At 52.3% G+C, this 21,214-nt stretch overlaps 1 long non-coding RNA gene across 8 annotated transcripts; it reads left to right on the forward strand.

The window, feature by feature from the left end:
- Positions 1-714: 714 nt before the first annotated feature.
- LOC137778497 (uncharacterized) lies at positions 715-16,786 on the forward strand. Of its 8 annotated transcripts, none has more exons than XR_011076908.1 (6): positions 715-1,160; positions 1,945-7,367; positions 8,309-8,445; positions 8,666-8,786; positions 9,157-9,254; positions 10,294-16,786. It is a non-coding gene; the product is annotated as an uncharacterized lncRNA (long non-coding RNA). The 8 variants fall into 8 exon arrangements; XR_011076910.1 differs by having other exon boundaries at positions 8,669-8,786; XR_011076907.1 differs by lacking the exon at positions 8,666-8,786.
- The last annotated feature ends 4,428 nt before the right edge of the window (positions 16,787-21,214 follow it).

Consider the following 21,214-nt stretch of genomic DNA (forward strand, 5'->3'; position numbering starts at 1 on the left):
GACACTGAACCAACAGTAAAAAAAATCATGTTGTGTCCTAAAGGGGAAACAAGAAAAAGCAAGTAATTGCTATATTCCATCATTACTGGGGGCTTCAATGAACACAGATTCAAAAGAAGGAAATGTAACATTTTTAATGAAGTATAGAAAAGCCTGAGGGGGTGTGGGGAAGCTAATTGGGCCACCCTTCAGTCTTCATAGCTATTTTCACATCAGGCCACATCTAACCCCCCTGGGATGATGGTAAATGCTACTTGCAGGCCCTCAAAGAATTGGTAATTTCCATATTACTTTATAAATCCTCAAAGTGAATGTACACTTGGTTTCCTCTAGCCATTCGTTTCACAAATGTTTATTGAGCACCTACTGTGTGTTGGACCCCGAACAGGGGCTGGGGGTTGTTCAGCAGTGAGCAAGGCAGCCAAGGTCCCCCTCCAAACGGGGCTGATGTCCTCATGGGGGGTTCAGCGAGAATAAGCGAGTGCATAAAGGAGTGAACCAGAGAAAGTCAGGGAGTGCTGAGCGCTGAGGAATCGAAACCATGCGCGTGATTGGGGGAGGGGGCGTCACGCTGGATCCCGGGGTGGGGAGTGGGCTCTCTGGGGAGCTGGATGTGAGCTGAGCCCCGGGCGATGGGGAGGAGCTGCCTGGGGAGGTGTGTGGGGGGAGGGCTCAGGCAGAGCGGAAACGTGAGCAAGACGCCACACAGCCTCTAAATCGGCAGCACGTGGCTCTGGGGGAGAAGCAGCTGCGCAGATGTCCCTGCTCTTCTGCCCGTGGCTCTGCCCCTGTGCACGGAGGGCGTCACCGTGACGGCCAGTTTGCTGCCAACTCGGGCCCCGGGCACGAGGCCGTCCCACTGGATAACTGTATTTCTTCATCTCTCCCTTCAGCAAATGGAGGGACGTGGATTCTAGAACTTCACCCCTTTAATCAACAAGTTCTTCCAAGTCTCAGGGGTTTGTCCTTCAGGTATGATTTTATTCATTCATTCATGCTTTCACTCACTCATTCATTCATTCCACAGATGTTTATGAAGTGTCCACTGCGTGTCTGACCCGTTCTGAGCACTGGGAACAAAGCCGGGAACAACACGGGAAGATCCCTCCCTACAGGATCCGTACATCCTAACACACAGGGACGAACGCTGACGTCAGCTGGTAAAAGGAAAGGTGTCAGTGCTGGTCGGTGCTTTGGCGAGAAGTAAAGCAGGGGGGTGGGCACTGAGTGTGGAGGATGCGGTAGGGGTGTCATTTTAAACGTGGGGTGAGGGAGGCCCCCCGAGAAGGCGACAGAGAGGGAGCAGCCCTAAGACTACCTGGGGGAGGAGCTTTCGTGCAAAGGCCCTGGGGTGGGCGTGGAGCTGGATCTCCAGGCTCAGCAAGGAGGTCAATATAACCAGATAGGAGAGAGGAAGGGGTCGAGGGGCAAGGGGATCAGAGCGGTGAGGAGGGGCCGAGTCAGAAAGGCCCCAAGGTCAGTGTAAGGACTTGGCTTCCACGCTGAGTCAGGTGGAAGCAGCAGAGGGTTTAGATCAGAGGAGTGACAGGATCTGGCTCTTTAATTTCTGCCCCCGTTGTCTCAGTAGAACTCACTTCCTGAACAAGACTTGGCTTTAGCTGTCCCAGAGCCCCAGGGCTGGGCTCCGGCGCGGCGGCTGACACACCCGCTCCAGGCTCCCACGCGGCTGAGTGGCCCCGGGGGCCGCTCTGCCCGGGTCTCTCGTTTGTGGCATTTGTCACGTTCACCCCCTCCCGAGTCTGGCCCGTGTATGAGCCTCATTACAGCTGGCACAGAGAACGAGGCTCAGCAAATGGCTCATGAAGCATCTTTTTAAAGGTTAATGGTCACTGGCGAGGGAAGAAAGGGCCACTGAGCATCTACGCCTCTTTGATGATGTGGATTTTTCAGTTAAGTGAAAATGAGAGTTGTGTCTCCTTACAGGTACCTGGTCTGATTACCAAGCAGCCAAGGAGGCCTCGGGGTGTTTAGGAGGCTGGAACCGTCAGCCCGGGGTGAGCTACGAGCGCTTTACATGAGCTGCTCCCAGGTGAGGGGTGGGGGGGTCAGGCCACCCCCAGCCCCCCTGCCGGCTCCACCCAGGTGAGCCCTGTGTGTGTGGAGAGGCGGTTCTGGAGGATTCCACGCTCAGGCCGGTAAGCTCCGGGAGGGCAGGGATAAGGTCTCTTCTCGGATTCATGGCGCATGGCGCATGGCTCCTCTGGCCACTGGGAGGGGACAGGCGAGGCCAGAGGCTGGAGAGGGCGATGGCTGTGAAGTTAGGAACCCCAAGGGCTCAGGGAGGAGGTGGAGGTGGCGCTGGGGTGAGGCTGGGGCAGGTGTTGGGGGGCGGCCCGATCTCGTTACCGTCTCCCCTGTATCTTTGGGTTAGAAATACCTCATTGGGTGCAGAAGGCATTGATTAGGAAGGACTTGCCCCTCCCTACAATGGAGGCTCCTGTGACCATCTTGCTTTACAAAAAGTATTTCACAAATGGACGTGTGAATGAATAAATGAATGAATGAATGAGAATCAGCTGGTCTGATTCTCAGTAGATGTAGAAGCAAATTATGGCCACCTGACCCAGGAGAATATTCAAGGGAACTGGCTCTTTCCTGAGGACAAGGGCGGGCTATTTCCTGTCTGGGCCTCAGTTTCCCTGTGGCTAAAATGAAAGGGTATCTAAATAATCTTAAAGGACATCTCAGGGGATAAGCACGAGAGACTAGGCTGTGTGTCTTGCAACGTCCTACAGGGAAAGTGGGGAAAATCCTATTACTCAGTGGTGGGAGGGGCGCCCACTGGGACTCTCACCTGGAGCAGGTGGGCCTTGGAATCCTTCCTCATTGGTTTCTTCCCTCACCTTGGCCTCCCGGCCCCTGCCTGCCTCTCCAACCCCACCTTTCTACCAAGTAGGTTACAGCCTCAGTGAGCATGACAGGGGGACCTCAAATTACAGTGGCTTAAATAAGACAGTTTATTTCTTTTTTGCATGAAGTCCAAGCCCGTAGGGTGATTCTTCTCTGGAGTTTTCAGGGTCCCAGGCTCCTTCTACCTTGCTGCTGTCACCCTTGGGGTGTGGCTTCTCCCACAAGGTGGATCACATCCCCGTGGCTGGCCAGCAGGGAGGGGCAGAGGGGACAGATGGGCACAAGCCTTCCCTTTAAGGGTGGGGCCCAGCAGCTGAGCACACAGTTCTCTTTCCCATTGGCCACAGCCCAGTCACATGGCCACCCCTGACTGCAAAGGGGGTGAGAAGTGCAGTCGTCATTCTGCCCGGCTGTGTGCCCAGAAAAAAGGCTATTACTGGGAGGGGACAGTGGATGTTGGGAGACAATATCCCAGTTGGCTCACGTTGGTTCAGCCTGGAGTGACCAACTGTCCTGCTTTGCTGAGGCATTTCTTTGGACACAGAACTTGCAGTGCTAGATCTGGGATAGTTATAGGAGGAATTGTCCACGCTGGCTTCTTTTCTTTTCCCCAAACGGGCCCAGCACGTTCCTGCCTCAGGGCCTTTGCATGTGCTGTTACCTCTGTCTGGAACACACTTTCCACAACTCCTTCCATTCAGAAAGGATTACTGGGTGCCCACCTCATGTATGAGCCGCTGTTCTAAACACTACGTGCCAGGCGAAGAGTGAAAATTCCAACCATGCTTTTACCATAACAAGGATAATTCTTTCTACTCCTCCCTGGTCACTTTTGTTTCCAAATCTCCATGGCTTAGTAATTTTTATTATCCGCAGCTCTGAAAGGAACACCTCTTTCCCTAAGGCTCTGGCTGGGCTCTCACACAGTCTGATAAATCTTATATTAATAATAACCCGAAAGAAGAACATGTATTAAATTCTAAGATTATGATCTAGGAAACAAGGATTTTGAAGAGATGTGTAAGCCTAATAAAAGGAAATGTGGGGTGGAGAAAGTTTTCATTAAATAGAACCACACCTCTTGGGTGAGTTCATTGGTACAATCTTTCCGGAGTGCAGTTTGGCACTATATGTAGCAACTGCAACTGCAAATGCACAACTTCAGGCCCCAAAGTCCATTTATAGGAATTTATCCCAATGAAATAATAGGAAAAATATGCAAAGGTGGATCTCTAAGGATTTCTGTAAGAGGAAAGAAGTATAAAAGCCTAAATGTCTGTTGGCTGGGAAGCACAGATTGTTTTCCTCTGCCCTGACACCAATAGGCACTTCAGATGAGGAAACGGAGGCAGAGAGAGTTTAAGCAGCTTACCCAAGGTCACACAGCAGGAAGTGGCAGAGCTGGATTTGAACCAGAGAGGTGACTCCAGAGCCCATGCTCTTCCCCAGTCGGCTCTGCCACCTCCTAGGCCTCCAAAGGGAATGACAGTGTCTTCCTGGGAATAATATAGAGATTTCTCTGGGAGGTAAGAGGATGGCGCAGGACTCAGAAGTCTGAAGTGTGGGACCCAGAACACCCAGATCAGGTGGGAGGCCTGTGGTGGCCTAGAGTGCTGGCTGTCCCCAGGTGGCCAGGGTGGAACCAGCTCCGCCACCCTCTTCCCGGGGTGAGGGCTGTGTTATTTGCTCCCCCCTAATCCTCCAAGCCTGCGGCCCAGCCCCAGGCCTCCAAACCCAAGACCACCCAGTTGAGACTGGAAGGAAAACCTGCCCTTGTAAGTGGAATCAGGTGAAATCTGGCTGCAAATTAGTCTATCAGAAACCAAAAGGCTGTGTCACAAGGGTGGCCAGTGTGGCTGTCACTGTCAGCTGCATGGAAATGACGGTGATGAGAGGGACAGCGTCTGTCCAGAGGGGAGCTAGAGGAGGGAATGTCGTGGACGATGGAAGGAGGACAGGCCTGCCCCCAGCAGACATGTCGTCCGCAGAGAACTGGCCCGGGACGGGGAGATGCCCCTGCGGTGGGTAGCATGTGGTCTGAGGCCGGAACGTCGGACACACAGGAGTGATTGGTGGTCTCCTGGGAGCTGGGGGGGCATCTTGGCCAGATGGTGGGGTCCTCAGAGGCTCAGCCCCTTTGTGTGTGTGGGGGGGTGATGGCCCTTTGCCCTGTCCCTCTGAAGGTGGCCATAAGGGAGGGAAGCCAAAGAGCTCAGCGTTGGACAGACTGGGAAGCGAGTCCCACTTCCCTCCAGGCCGGTGACTCTGAGCCTCAGTTTCTCCAGCTGTCGAGTGGGGCTAATATCAACCTATATGGACTGCCTGCTGGTGCGAGGCCCTAGATAAGCACCTTTAATTCCTAGGGGCAGGGACTTTATTATCCTCATTTACAGCTGAGAAAACAGAGGCACAGAGAGGTTAAGTCACTTACCTGGGGTCACACAGATGCTGTCTGTGGTTAGGACTCCAGACTAGCCGGGATCAAGTGGAGCCCTCGGCACCGTGCTGGTGGCCTGGCAGGTGCTCGGGAACATCAGGTGCTGTTAGTGACCCTCATCACTGCTGCTGCCACCAAGAGGACCAGGAGTGAGACCACCGTATCTGCCTCTGAGGGCCGTGGTGAGCAGGAAGCGAGGTGACGCACGTAGGACCCAGTGCACTGGCTGCGGCCAAGTCAGCTGACGGCGACCCCGTGGCAGCAGCAGGAGCAGCTCTTGCTGAGGGTGTCACAGCGGCTTCTGCCTGTTCTCCGGGCCGAGGGCCTGCCTGCCAGCTCCTCTGAGCCTGGTCCCAAGTGTGGGACCCCAGGGTCTGGGGTTCTTGGGAAGGGGCGGGCGGGCCCAGCTCAGGCCTCCCTCGGGGGCCTGTCCCCCACAGCCATGCCGGGGGAGCCGCTCCTGGTGGGCTCGGGAGGATGCTGGGCTGAGCGGCCACAGGCCAAGTTGCTGCCGTCCGGTCTGTGCCCCCAACCCCAGCCCCCCGGCCTTGCAGGCTGCTGGGCAAACACTGGAGGGGGTGACTTCTCAGGCTCTAGTGGGCACGGCCCTCCTCCTGCCCCACCCCCTCCCCCCGGCCTCACTGTGGGACAAACGGCATCTGGTCCAACACACCCACCACCCGATGTTTCCTGGTACAGAGTTTATCAAATCGCAGGTTGTGATGCATGAGTGGGTCTTGAAATCAATTTAGAGGGTGGAGCCCTGCGCTTAAACTCTGCAATAGACCAGAATAGAATAGATGAGGAAATACCAGAGTGCGTGGCGTGCAGTGAAGGGGTGTTTGGGGAAACTTCTGCTTTGTTTTCACATAAATAGGTGTGTGTGTGTGTGTGTGTGTAACACCGTGTGACATGTGTTTCTTACTGCGGTTGCGTTAAAAAATGATTGACAGACTGTCTCAGGGCCTTCGTGTCACACAAAGTGTGAGACTTGTGTGACTAAGTGTGACACTTAGTCACGCCGGGGCCCAGCAGGTCTGGGCTCTGTTGATTTCGGGGAGGAGACTGTAAAGCCTGGAAAATGAAGGTGGGAGAGAATGGGTCACGGGAGATGGCACCAGGGCCAGTGCAGCAATGAGTCCCCGGGCCGCCCCCCTCTTCCCCTCCCTGGCTAAGCCGCTCTGCCCCGTTGTCACTTCTCTGCAGCCCGGGTCCCCGCTTTCTGCTCTTCCCAGTGCCCATCAGGTCAGATGTTACCACGGTGACTTCCGGCTCTTGTTTCTCTTCTGTGAGCCTCCCTGGAGCGCCGGCTCCCCCAGGACGGGAGCCCGTTCCCCGATGCACCCCAGCTCGAGCCCAGCGCGGGGCACGGTAGGGACTCACGTGTTGGGAGGATGCCTGGGGTCGGGGGAGGCCTGCCGCGCAGGGGTGAGCCCCAGAGAGCAGCACGGCAGGGGGAGGGGCTCCTCTTTCCGAAAGTCCCCGAGTCCCCCGGCCCCGCCCACCACGTGCCGCCTGTCTGGCTTCCTGCTGCCGCCCCTGCGTCGCTCCTGAGGGTCCCAGCTGCCAGGCTGGGCTGTGTGGGAGCCCCAGAGACCGGAGGGGCTGGAAGTGAACGCCCCGGGCGGCCCAGGCCTGATGGAGTTGGGGCCACGCCCAGCTCTCCTGGCTGCGGTGCCTGTTTGTGCTGCGGGCTCCCCGGCGGGACTGGCCTCTTGATTCCCACGGACGTAACTTGCTGGAGGTGGGCACACGCCCCTTCCCAACAACCTCAGGCCCATCTTCTGACGGCGCTCTGGGGCTGGACTCCACGGGCTGCAGACAACCCCTTGGCTGGTTCCCAGAGGAACAGGCAGAAAGCTCGTGGCCTCCTTCCCTGTCTGGTCTCCCTGCCCCACACCCCCGACCGGTGTTGTTTGTGATCACCCCCCAGAGGAAATCCTTGGACTTGAAGCCTTGCCTCAGGGTCGGCTTCTGGAGAAACCAAAACAGAGACAGAGGATGGAGGGCTTTCTTCTGGTCTGTGTTTACATTCTGTGCATGCGATGCGTGTATGTATGTAAGTATTTTCCCTGAGTTGGGGTGGATTTGCAAGACCGAAAAATGGGTACAAACCGGTGTCGAGGGTTTTATATGGCAGGCAGCAAGGATGTGGTTCTCCTCCCATCATCCATCATGGGGCGGGGGAGGGGGATTGCAGGACAAAGAAGGCAGCCGTGAGAGAAAATGAGAGAGGGCAGGGGGGAGGCAAGGAGGGTGAATGGAGGGGGAAGAGGAAGGAGAAAAGGGGGGATGGGTGCACGTGAGAGAGAGAAGGGAGCGAGGGGGGTCTTGATGGGGCCAGAGGAGCGGCTTCCTCAGTGCTGAGTCAGCAGCCGCCCTGACTCAGAAACTCGAATTGTCCATCCAGTGACCCCTCAGGCCTCACGGTCTCTGTTAGAACATGAAAGGTGTCCAGCAGATCCTCGGGGCCACTCAGTTTTCATCCCGTATGTGTGGGGCTGTGCGTGCGAACTTACACACATGCACCCACACTCACACATACGTGCCCTGTCTCACCCCTACACACTCGCCGCTCAGACACAGCCAGTCAGTGTCATTAAAATGCCAGGCCATGCCTCTGCCTCCTCGCAGAGCCCACGTGACCCTGCTGATCAGAGGAGGCCACCGGTCCGGAGGGTGAGCCCTGGCATCGGTCCACTGCTCTCCATGGCAACCTGGCTGATACCTGTTTGTAAGTTTAAAAGCTCCAGGACTACAGGAACTCTCACATTACTTCACGCAGATCAGCTGTTCACTATTCAGTGCTCTCGCTGTTAGGCGAGGCAGCGGGGCACAAAATTGGCATCTGCTCTGCGTGTGTGTGTGTGGGAGTGAGTCTGGCGCACAGTTGAGATGAGGGGCTGGGGGCAAAATAGCATTAAAAATACAGCCAGTAGTAATTGGATTATAGTTGTTGATTGCTTTCAAAGTACTTAACACAGTGTATTAATCCCAAAGATATATTACATCCAGTGAATTCTGAAGTGTCTCACTGATAAAACATGGGCTGTAAGAAGAAAGAACACCCTTGCAAACCTGATCAAATCTCCCATGCGGTCCTGACGTCGCTGGTGGACGGAGGGATTAACATCCAGGTAGGAGATGTGGGAGAAAATAGGAACATGCCCGTCAGACGGGTCGGCAGTGATGGTGGGGTCAGGACAACGGAGGACCCAGGACCCACGTGGTGGGACTCCAGGCTCTGCGTCCCCCGCCCTCTGGGTGTGGGACAAGGTGGGAGGTGGGGCTGGGGGAAAGCGGTGGAGATGGAGAAAGCTGGAGAGAAACGGCCACAGCTGGTTCCTCCGTCTGCAGCAGGTCTCAAAGCCAGTGTCCCCACGGGCCTGGCAGGTAACAAAAGGAGTGAAGAGGGCTGGACCAGCCACCAGCCAGCACTTCCTGAGGGATTCCCACCTGCCAGACACGTTCCAAGCAGGTTCTGGATGCCCCCCAGCCCTGTGGTGTGGTTTTGTTACCGTTTCCCTGTAGAAGGGGAAAGACCCGGGGAGGGACCCAGCAAGTGGCCTGTGGACAATGCAGCACAGGAGTTTGGGTGGCAGATCCTGGGTCTCCATGTGGGGACAATAGGGGGAGGGGTGGAATCGGTGGCAAACTGCGGAGCACGAGCCTGTCTAAAGGGGCTGGTGCCCTGGCCTCGGTGCCACCACAAGCTACCAGGAGAGGATTTGGGCGCCGAGTGGCGCCGTGTCCTGACACCTTAAGAGAATCAAAGTATCAGATGCTCAAGTGAAATCTCAAGTTTTTCACGTGTTGACGTCGGATTCACATTTTTCAAAAAACACCAGGAGGGACAAACTCGACACATCTGCTGGCTGGTTTGGGTCCACAGTGTGACCTCTGAGTCACTGAGAGAAAATCGTTCTGGAAAGTCGTGAGCATCAAGGTGTGTGTGGCGCTGGGCTGGCTGGTGTGAGGAGGGCTTTTCCCCCAAGACTTTGTCATGTTCGGGGGCACCGCCCACCGAGCTGACGCTGCTGGGAGGGGCGCCTGCTTCGCTCCGCCCCCCCCCCCCCCCACGGTGGCCGAGGAGGGCTCTCTGCAGGGCAGGGGTGCGGGGCCGGGGCTACAGGGACCGGACGGGACAGGCCCTGTCCTGACGCGGCTAACAGTCCCGGAGTGGACAGTGGCCTCCACTTCCCCGGGGTTGCCCGGGTGGCTGGAGGGTCGGGCAGTGCTGGGCCTGGATTTCCACGTGGCTTCCACGCTGGAGACGGGCTCATCCTGTGGGCCATGCCCCTCCCCCAGCCTCTGCGGGAGTGTCCTGACCCCCAGGCCTGTGGGCATTTGCATCTGTAGCCCCGCCCCCATGCAAACCCCCTCTCTCCCCCCCCAGGCCAGGGCAGGGTCAGGTTTAGGACACTGTCCTCCTGCCCCTACGTGGGCAGAGCGACACCCCATCCCAGCCTGGATGGAGGCCTCATAACAACCGTCCCCCTCACAGTGGCCATCTCTCCTGAAAGGGTCACTTTAAGAATGCCAGGTGGCAGGTGCCAGATTTTGGCATCTGAGGAGCTCCGATAAGCTCCCAGGACCAAAGCAATCCCCTTTTGTCAGCACTGATGGGGAACAACTTGCCGCTGTCCTTTAATTAGGAGGGGACATGCTCAGCTGTGGCCTCCTGCAGGGCTGCATAAACATCCATTAAATCAGCCTGTGCGCTCAGGGCTGCATAAACGTCCATTAAATCAGCCTGTGCGCTCTGTCGCTCCTCGCAGACCGTGAGGGCCCACTGAGGCCAAGGGGGAGCCCCCAGCCCCAATCTGGCTCTGGAGTCCAAACAGCGGCCAAGAGAAAACGCCAGTCAGCCCAGATTCCTGGCAGCTGATCAATTGGGCAAATTATTTCGTGCAAATTAACTCTTAAGACTGAAATCCGGGCAGGACTCTGCAAGTTCACGGGCACCTATTATCTGCTGGTTTCAGGCGCCTGGGTGCACCTGAGGGCAGGGTGCTCGTCTGCGGGAGGGAGATGTTCTGGAAGCTGTGGCCGCTGGGATGGGCCAGGCGCCTCCTCTTCTGCTTCTCATCCCCTGATGGAAGACGGTTCTGGCCAGGGGATGAGGCTCCAAGGCCTCCTCCTGCGTCTCCAGGAGCCCCGGGGTCAGGCGTGATGGGAGTGACTCAAGCACCATTTCCTGCTGTCGGAAGGGGCCACAGGCAGTGTCCCGGGCCTTCCCGATCCCGAGGGGTGCCCGCCTGAGGCCGCACATGGGCACAAAGTGGGGTCCAGTGTGCAGGACATGACTGAGGGAGGTTGGAAAACAGGGACAGGTCGTGGACACCTGGGGCCGGAAGCATGGATGGAGATGTCGGTGCTCAGACAAGTCCCAAAAGATGGAGAGGGGGGAGGTGGGAGCCCCGGGCCAGGGGCTGAGACGTGGGGTCTCAGTGCGGCTGGGCCGGCAGGTGGCAGAGACCAGCAAGCCTGGGGTGGCCGCACAGAGACAGCCCAGGTGCATTCTGCCTTCCCAAACCCACTGTCCTGGCAGGGGACCCGCTACCCAGGAACCTGCTAGCCTCTGTCACTTTGTCTGCCTTTGGTCACTGCAAAGACGATGCTCACAGCCCCACCATGGCCCGTTGGTGTTGCCTGCTCATGCCCTCTCCTCACGCCCTGCCCCCGTGATTGTTTCCTCCACCCCTGGTTCTCGGTGTCTGTCCAGCAATGACAGCCCAGGCTCGCTCCCGGGGTTGGTGTCCGCCTCCAGCAGAAAGCCCACCCCGCAGCCCGGCAGTGCCCGGCGTTGGGGAAGCGCTGATGAATTTTCATCTCCACCTTTTCCCCTGTTTTCCCATCATCTCTTTTCTTGGAGCCTCTGCCCTGAATCCCAATGACACTGGAAGCCCCTGGTGACCTCCCATCCCGTATACCCGTGTCACTTCTGCCTAGGCCTGCCAAGGCCAGCACACCCTGCTTAGCTCTGCCTCTGCTGAAACCGCCACGTTCACCCCTTCTCCCTTCCTCCCTCCCTCCCTAGTCCTATGGGAGTACAAGTCTAGCCACAGGGGAAGCCACGTGGCATACCACACAATGCACCAACCCCGTTCTAACCCTGCACAGACTCCCACCCCGTCTATTTCCTTCTTCTGTTCCTCTGCGGTAAACACCCATTGGCTCTTTCTTCCCAGGGCCGCATCTGTGCAGAGGGGGCCAGAAAACAAACTCACTCAGAGCCTGAGGAGGAGTTGGGGCTCTTTGAAGCTGCAGCCCTGCATGTATAATCAGCAACCCCAGGGCCCTTCTAGGGCTGGCTGCTGGGGGGAGGGAGAGTGCAGGTTAAACAGAGAGCGCAGGGGAGGCGCAAGCAGCAGGGGTAATTAATTTCTCTTGAAGGTTTATCACCCTGTCGTTAATTTCCTTGTTGCATGTAGAAAAGTAGACACAGGCTCAATTAAGAGTGATGCCCTGGTGCCAACCATGCTTGTCTTTTAATCATGCTCTTTGCATATTGATTTTGACATCTCGGTTTAATCACAGGCTGTTTCACTGCGTTGTGGAATCCTTGTGCAACTTGTGGGGCTTTTCTACATCTCCCAGAGTTGGGAGACAGCTCCCAAGATGGGACCGCAGACAGCACTCAGCCGGCAGCCTCCCTGCACTGCTGGGTTTCTGTGCGGGAAGGATGTGAAGATCCTACCAGAGAGCAGTTACTTTCTAAGGGAAGGAATACATTTCCAGGTTTGCAGAGGACCTTGTACTGGAGGTTGGGACTGAGGACTCCAGCAGGACAAGAGCACATTTTTTCCCATCCCAGTGAAGGAGAAATTGAGAAGGCAAGAAGCCTGGCTGGTGGCAGTCCCTGGAGTCAATGAGGTCGGTAGGCTCTGGTCACAGCAAGAAAGGGCTGAGCCCCGAGCAAGTGCCGGGTAACCAGAACACAGAAATATGCCTCCATCCCAGCTGCGGGCATTGCACAGGGCCGTGGGGCTCAGTGGCTTCTCTCTGGGCCCTTGTGATTACTGTGCTTAGCATGGGTCCCCTCCCCGCCTCCCCTGAGGTCCTGTCTGCACACCTCACTGGCATTGAGGATTTCAGACTGTCCTCGCCCTGGGTGATGACCATAGGGTGAACGACGACAACTCCCATCCCTGTGATGCTACGTTATGTGAATATGTGGATGGACATGTGCATTTAGGAAACGTGTGCCTTATAACCGCTCTATGATTATTATCTCCACTCTACAGATGAGGAAACCGAGGCTTCGGGTAAGAAACTTGCTCAAGTGGTGGGGTTGGGATTGGAACCCACGTCTGGCCTCAGATCCCTGACTTGTAACCTCTACCATAGCCCCAAAGGTCCTTCCTGTCTTTAGGGTCTGTGGTTCACTGGCCCCTCCTTACATCCCCAGTGAAGACAAGCCTGGCCTTTGTGTGCCCGGTCCTGGTTTTCTGGAAGATCACTTGGTGTCAGGACAGAAGACAGACATTCAGGAGTCTGAGCACTAATTTTCCTGGTTATTCTGAAAAGGTGCAGCTTTCTCATTGAAGACGCCCCAGAGGTCTGATCTGATTGTGGGCTGGTTTAAAAGTGCTTGCTCTGACCTCCAAGGACATCTGCTGATTGGCTGTCCAGCCACTCAGACCCCCGCCGTGCGTCAGCTCTGGGCTAAGTGCTGCATGAGGGTTTATTCATTTGATGCTCACAGCAGTTCTGTTTTATTTCTAAATTGGGAAACAGGCACAGAGCAGTAATTAAGTTCATTAGTAAGTGAGAGGGCTGAGATTTGAACCCAGACTGCCAGGTGCCGGGGTCCAGGCTTCTAACTACTATTCTGTGTGGCTCCCAAAAGAGCCCCAGGCTGCAAGTGCAGGGACTTTTGTGCGGGGGCAGGTGGAGCCTGTTTCTCTAAGGGTCCTGCAGGGCCCACTGGGAAGGGCGGGTTGGCCGTGACTGTCTCTGCCGGGAGCCCCGTCCCTGACCCCTCCCACGATCTGCTGCTCCTTCTCCTCCTTCAGGACTCAGGTCCAATGTCCCCTCCTCATTCCCTGAGTCCCTATTCAGGTCCACCCCCGCCCGCCACTCCATCACTTCAGCCTGGTTAAAGTTCTTCCCAGTACACGTCTCACTCTCTGCAATTGTCTGCAGGGCTGCCTTGATTTCTTGCTCATTGTGTGTCTCCCGTCACGAGGGCAAGGTCTGGGCTGCATCCCCAGGGCCTGGAACTGTGCCCGGCACAGAGCATGGGCTCCCCAGCGCCTGTGGGATGGATGACATGCGCGCGGAGAAATCCCCAAGGTCACCCCCAACCTGCTCACTCGACAGAGGACATGTGCCCTACCCCCCCCCCCCCGGCTGCACTGCCACGTGGACACACGTCCTGGGCACACATGACATGGGTCGTCAGGGAGCCCATGGACCCTCCAGCAAGAATGAAGACGTCTGTGCCCAAGACAGCTCAGCCTCCAGATCCTACTGCCTGTGGACGTCCCAGACCAACCAACCGCGGCCCTGCGCCCCTCAGAGGGACACTGAGCGGGGAGGTGGCGCGTGGACAGAACCCCTCCACACACACCTGTGCTGGGGGGGATGGAACATAAACCGGGGAGGGGCATGGCTCACCATCCCCAGCCAGGACGATGTTCAATCCACCCCATTTCGCGTGGCTTTTCTCCTGTGGAAAAAGTCCTGACATCTCTTTTTTTTGGCTCTTTTAGTCTGAGGAGAGATGATGAGCCACGGGCTGTGGTGGAATAAAAACCTGGGAGATTTGCTCCCTCGTCACATCCTGAGCTCAAACCAGGTGGCGTCCTTAGGGGCGGAGGGTCGGTGGCGTTGAACAAAAGTGTCACGGTCACAGGAGGAAGCTTTTCTCCCAGGAGGGGACTGTGGTGAGTTTGTGCCCATGAAGTCTTGGCTGGGGAGTTGCTTTCCTAAAACCTACTTTCCTAAAACTCTACCAGCCTGTGGCTTTAATTGCAGAGGCGCCTGGAGATGGTGTGTGGTGGGAGCGTGTGTGGCAGCAGCAGAGACCCTGGGTGATGTGGGTGGAGCCTTTGTCCTGGGCGGCAGCTGGTGTGATGGGACCTTCCTGGGTCAGAGTCTGGGGCTTCGGGGCCCAGGCCTGGGGCTCTGGCCTCTCACCGTGTGACCTCTGGAGAGTGTCTCAGCCTTGCTTAGTCTCCTTTTCCCATCTTTGCAACAAGAACTATCCTGTCTTGCCTTCTCTCAGGCTTGCTGGGGAATCATCTAAACTGATGCAGTGTATGTAGTTGCTCTCTGCCTGCAAATTATTCCAAAATCTGATGTTGAGTTTCCAACTCCTGACATGTTTTATACCTGTTTTAAGATCAATTATTGCAAAAGTAGCCCCTTACATTGTAGCTGCTTACTCTTTGCCTCTAAGTTTTTTTGGTCCATGATCCATGATATGAAATATTTTGCATCACAAGCCAACATATACTCGAATTTACAGATCTGAGCCAAAATATGAACACTACTTTTACTATCTGGTAATATTCTATCCTATTCTATTCCATTCTTTTCCAACTTCAAACTACTGTCCAAGATGCACTAGATAGATGTAAGGATCCACAATAGCTCCTTACCTGCCCATTTGAAAACACCACCTTGTCACAGGGCTCTCTCTCACGGCTGTTGCTGCCATGGATGATTTTTCTCTGCTGACCAGACCATGAACTCCATGAGTCTGGGCAGTTCCTTTGATTCTTTGCATTGCCCATACTGGGCACTGTGCCTGGCACCTGATTGCTGGCTGGAAACAGGAATCCTTCTCTCATTTTCTCCCATTTTGTTATAACTGTCTAATTTTGGGACGCTGAATGCTCAGTAAATAGCATCCCGTTCTCTTTGCAGAAATGGTGAGGGTTTAATGGGATTCTCTGACAGGCTTCAGTGCTAAGAACTAAACGGCTTGGCATCGTGTAAAGAGCCTCCCCCAGGCAGTAATGCCTCTGGGACCGTGTCCCCCACCCCAGTCCCCATCTCCACCCCCCTGCACTGAGTTCCAAAGGCATTTTGTGTGTCAGATTTGCATGCAAACCTGAGTGAATGGAAATGAGCAAGGGTGTTTGGATTGTCACATGGCTAGGGAAAGGTGTGATCTGCTGACATCTATTGGGCATAAGCCAGGGACACTAAATGTCCTGTAATATCTCTTGACAGTTCCACACAATGAAAATTGTCCTGCACAAAATGCCTATAGCACCCACTGTTGAGATGCCCTGAGTGAGGCTTGAAGTTGCACAGTTTTGAAATAAAGAAGGTCATAGGAGAATTTGTTTCATCTCCCCAACTCTCCACCCCTATTTTCTTTCTTTACAAATGTCAGAGTCTGTAAGGTTTACACCCAGAAAAGCTGGCCCTGGGACAACTGGGGGGCACCGTTTAGAGAACCGCCTGGCCCCGACATGCCAGCTGGGTTAGAAGCAGCAAGTCCAGACAGATCCAAGCTCCCAGGCCCTGGTGGATGGAATGCGCTGGGGGCTTTAATTACGGTGAGGAGAGGGATAAATCTGTTGCAGTTACAGCCCGGCATGCCTTTCTAATCAGGCCCAACCACAAGGAACCATCCCCCCTCCCTGCACACAAAGGCTCTGGCCTCTGGGAACAGCCCCCTGGGAACAGAGGAATGAAAAACGTTGAGTCTCCTTCCTGCCTCGGGCTGGGCTTTGAGGGCAGGTGGGCTGGCTCCTCCTCAGGTGTCCTCAGCGCAGTCAGCCCTCACTCACCCATGCTTCAAGTGAAAACCTTGTCAATCCCTTGATCTCTTGCTTTTTCTCTAGTCAATTTGACAGGGAAAGAGTAAAGGGACAAAGTAGGTAATTAAATAGTTAATCCCACTAGGGGATTGTAAGTAAAGGAAAAAGCATGGGAGACCCTGTAAGTTAATGGTCACTCAAGAAAGCAGGTTTGCTTAACCACGAAACCAAGCAGGCTTGCTTAGCAACAAAACCATGCAAACAATCATGAGACATGCCCCAAAACAATAAAACAATGGTGGCATGAGACCCACATCCTGCCCAGTGAGCTCAGTAAGTGAATGACCCCTAGGACATGCTCTTTGCACACATAAAAAACAATAATTTATGGAAAGGTGACATTTCAAAGTGAAAGACCCCCCCATTGCTCTGAGACCTGAAATAATTTTTCCATAGTGCCATGACAGTCCTGGCTTGACCATGTAGGGACAAGAAAACTCCCCTGCCCAACCTGGAGGAGGAGCTGATGATAGAATCTTATATAGAATCTTAAAAAAAAAAAAGGTTCTGATGAACCTAGGGGCAGGACAGGAATAAAGACACAGACGTAGAGAATGGACTTGAGGACATGGGGAGGGGGAAGGGTAAGCTGGGACGAAGTGAGAGAGTAATGTCGACATATATAACTACCAAATGTAAAATAGATAGCTAGTGGGATGCAGCTGCACAGCACAGGGAGATCAACTCGGTGCTTTGTGACCACCTAGAGGGGTGGGATAAGGAGGGTGGGAGGGAGAAGCAAGAGGGAGGGGATATGGGGATATACGTATGCATGTAGCTGATTCACTTTGTTATACAGCAGAAACCAACACAACGTTGTAAAGCAATTATACTCCAATAAAGATGTTAAAAAAAAAAAAGAATGAGGAAGAAGGTGGTCTTTTTTCCTCTCCCTACTTTTCCTTTGATTATAAAACTGTAGCCCACTAAGTTCTCACGGCGTGGCACCCTCCCACCTGCCCACTTGTAAGCCTCACAAGCGTCCTATTCTAATAAATCACTTCTTACCTATCACTTTGCCTCTTGCTGAATTCTTTCTGCACTGAGACATAAAGAACCGGAGCTCCTCAGAGCCCCCCGAAATGCCACCTAGCGGTCTCAAATTCATCAGCAAATCTTCTGGTGACCAATAGTCCTGGTGTGCCTGGGATTGAGCAGGTTCTCAGGATGTGGGACCTTCAGTGCTAAAGTCAGCAAGTCCCAGGCAAACCAGGATGGGTTGGCCACCTCTTTCTGCACAAAAGGCATTGGGTGGCTGGAGTGGATGATCCAGGTGGAGATTAATAGCCAGACTAAAGAATCTCGTTCTAGATGTGATGGGGAGATACTGAAGGGATTTGAGTGGGGATCATATCTGATGGGATGTGATGTATCAGGTTGGCCAAAGGTTCGTTCATTTTTTTCCGTAAGATGGCTCTAGTAGCACTTAGTTGTCTTTAACTTCATTCAAAACAGTTTTGTTAGATTGTATGTGACAGCTGTCCTATCAGCGTGCATTTAAAAAAAGACGTCAAAATTGGTGAATTTTTGTGTAACCATTTCTTCTTCCATTGAAGATGGAAGAAAAAAGCAACATTTTTGGCGTATCATGCTTTATTATTTCAAGAAAGGTAAAAACTCAACTGAAACGCAAAAAAAGATTTGTGCAGTGTATGGAGAAGGTGCTGTGACTGATCGAACGTGTCAAAAGTGGTTTGCAAAGTTTTGTGCTGGAGATTTCTCGCTGGACGATGCTCCAAGGTCGGGTAGACCAGTTGACGCTGATAGCGATCAAAGCGAGATATTAATTGAGAACAATCAATGTTATACCACGTGGGAGATAGCCGACATACTCAAAATATCCAAATCAAGTGTTGAAAGTCATTTGCACCAGCTTGACTATGTTCACTGCTTTGATGTTCGCGTTCCACATGAGTGAAAAAAACCTTCTTGACTGTATTTCTGCATGTGATTCTCTACTGAAACGTAATGAAAATGTTCCATTTTTAAAACAAATTGTGACGGGCGATGAAAAGTGGATACTGTACAACAATGTGAAATGGAAGAGATCGTGGGGCAAAACGAAACGAACCACCACCAACCACACCAGAGGCCGGTCTTCATCCAAAGAAGGTGATGTTGTGTACATGGTGGGATTGGAAGGGAGTCCTCTATTATGAGCTCCTTCCGGAAAACCAGATGATTAATTCCAACAAGTACTGCTCCCAATTAGACCAACTGAAAGTGGCTGTCAAGAAAAAGCATCCAGAATTAGTCAACAGAAAACACATAATCTTCCATCAGGATAACCGCAAGACTACATGTTTCTTTGATGACCAGGCAAAAACTGTTACAGCTTGGCTGGGAAGTTCTGATTCATCCACCATATTCACCAGATATTGCACCTTTGGATTTCCATTTATTTCGGTCTTTACAAAATTCTCTTAGTGGAAAAAATTTCAGTTCTCTGGAAGACTGTAAAAGGCACCTGGAACAGTTTTTTGCTCAAAAAGATAAAAAGTTTTGGGAAGATGGAATCATGAAGTTGCCTGAAAAATGGCAGAAGGTAGTGGAACAAAAGGGGGAATAAATAAAGTTCTTGGTGAAAATGAAAAAAGTGTCTTATTTTTACTTAAAAACCGAAGGCACTTTTTGGCCGACCCAATATTTTCTTAAATTATCCCAGGCGGCGGTGGGGTGAACAAATCATCATGAGAACCAGAGTGGGAACCTGGAGACCAGCAAGGGGGCTGGGGTGTTTGTCCTGGTCAGCAAGCCAGTGGCTCAGACCAGGGCGGTTGCCGTGGACGCTATGGTGTGCCATCCCATCTCCCCCTCATGACCCCGGCCCTCATTTCCCTGGGGGCCAGGGAGGGGTGTTGGCTGCTGACAGCTCACAGCTGGGTCCTTCCCTGGGTGTTACATTCTTGCGTAGCCCACATCCCATGACTGGTTGACACAGGGCTGCAAAGATCCAACTCCCTATCCTTAACTGGGCACAACTCTGCAGGCCATGCCAATGCCAGGGCTCCAGGGGGATTTGCTGAAGGCTCACAGTACAGGCTCTCCCTCGACCCTTCCCTGCTTCCTTTGCTTTGTCACAGGTGCTATTCTGGAAACAGTAAACCATTTATTGGCTACCCTCATCTCAGCCTCTTGGTCCTGGTAAACCTGATCTAGGACAGTGGTACAGTGAAAGTGGGGAGAAGGGGTGGTGTGTGTGTGTGTGCATATATATGATTGCATACACACATTTTAGAAAATAAAATTTGCATACCGTAAATGCACAAATCTTGAATATACATCTTGCTGAATTTTGAAACACATATTCATCTTTATAACCCCCACTCAGGTCACGCTATAGATTTCCTTCATGACTAGAAATTCCCTTGTGACCTTTTCCAGTCAGTAACGTCCCCAAGATAACTACCATCCTGACTTCTGTAATAATCTATGATCATAGATAATTTTTTGCCTGTCCTTGAACTTCATACAAAATGGAATCGTAAGTAGTCATTCTTTTGCCTAGCAACATGCTTTTGAGATTCTTTAATGTTGTTGAATTTATCCGTTGTTCTTTTTCATTTCTGAGTAAAATGTGTTTCTTTTAAAGAAGTTGAGTCTAGTTTTCTTGATGGTTTATTTATTTTAATCTTGCCTGATGATCTCTGTCTTTTAAGTGGAGTATTTAGTGTGTCTCATTTATTCTTTGTTCCTTTGGCCCTGCTTTTATGCCTTATTTTGATTTGTCAAGACTTTCTTTTACTCCATTGTGTTTCCTCTATTGTCATCATTGTACCTATTCCTTTCAATTAATATTTTTGTGGTTGCTCTAGAGACTACAATATGCATTCCTAGTTTATTGCAATTAATATTTTTTTAAAAAAAATTTTTGGCTGTGCTGTGCAGCCCATGGGATCTCTGTTCCCTGACCAGGGATTGAACCCACGCCCCCTGCATTGGAAGCGTGGAGTCTTAACCATTGGACCACTAGGGAAGTGCCTGTAATTAATCTTAAATTAGTCTCATATTCACATACCAAATAAGAACTTTACAACAGTGTAATTCCACTTCCCACTCTTGTCTGTTCTGTTACTGTTTTATATTTTCTTCTACATATGTAATAAACCTTACAATACATTGTTGGTATTGTTACTTTAAGTCAGTACTTAATTTATTTGCAGTAGTAGTTTATATTTACCTAAATATTTATCTTCCTGTGGCTCTTTATCCCTCTCAGTAGATCTGTACTTTCATCTGGCATCATTTTACCTCAGCCTGAAGAACTTCCTTTACAGTTCTTGTGGGGTAAATTTATTGGTGACAAATTCTTCCAGATTTTGTTTGTTTGAAAATAGCTTTATTTCATATTCATTTTTTTTTATGGTAATCTTTTTTATTTATTTATTTATTTTTATATTTATTTTTGGCTGTGTTGGGTCTTTGTTTCTGTGCGAGGGCTTTCTCTAGTTGAGGCAAGTGGGGGCCACTCTTCATCGCGGTGCGCGGGCCTCTCACTATCGCGGCCTCTCTTGTTGCGGAGCACAGGCTCCAGGCGTGCAGGCTCAGTAGTTGTGGCTCATGGGCCTAGTCGCTCCGCGGCATGTGGGATCTTCCCGGACCAGGGCTCGAACCCGTGTCCCCTGCATTGGCAGGGGGATTCTCAACCACTGCACCACCAGGGAAGCCCCTCATATTCATTTTTGAAGGCTATTTTTGCTGTGTCTAGCAATCTAAGTTGGCACTTTGTTGTTTTTGTTGTTTTTAACCTCCTAGCACTTAAAAATTATTCTTTGCCTCACAACGCCCACTGTTTCTTAGAGAAGTCAGCAGCCATCATTTTGATTGTTTTGCTAAATATCATGTATTTTCTTTAGCTGGATTTAAGATTTTCTCTTTACCTTGGTTTTTAGAAGTTTGATTATAATGTACCTAGATGTGGCTTTTTTTTTTTTTTTTTTTTTTTTTGTATTTATCCTACTTAGTGTTCACAGAGCTTCTTGATATTCGGTTTCATGTCTTTAATCAATTCTGGGCAAATTTCACCCATTTTAACTGCCAATGTCGTTTCTTCTCTTTCCTTTCCTTCTGAATCTCCAATTACACATACGTTAGACTGCTTGATATTGTCCCACACGTCGCATAG

Source organism: Eschrichtius robustus, chromosome 16 (assembly GCF_028021215.1).
Source record: "Eschrichtius robustus isolate mEscRob2 chromosome 16, mEscRob2.pri, whole genome shotgun sequence".
NCBI lineage: Eukaryota > Metazoa > Chordata > Mammalia > Artiodactyla > Eschrichtiidae > Eschrichtius > Eschrichtius robustus.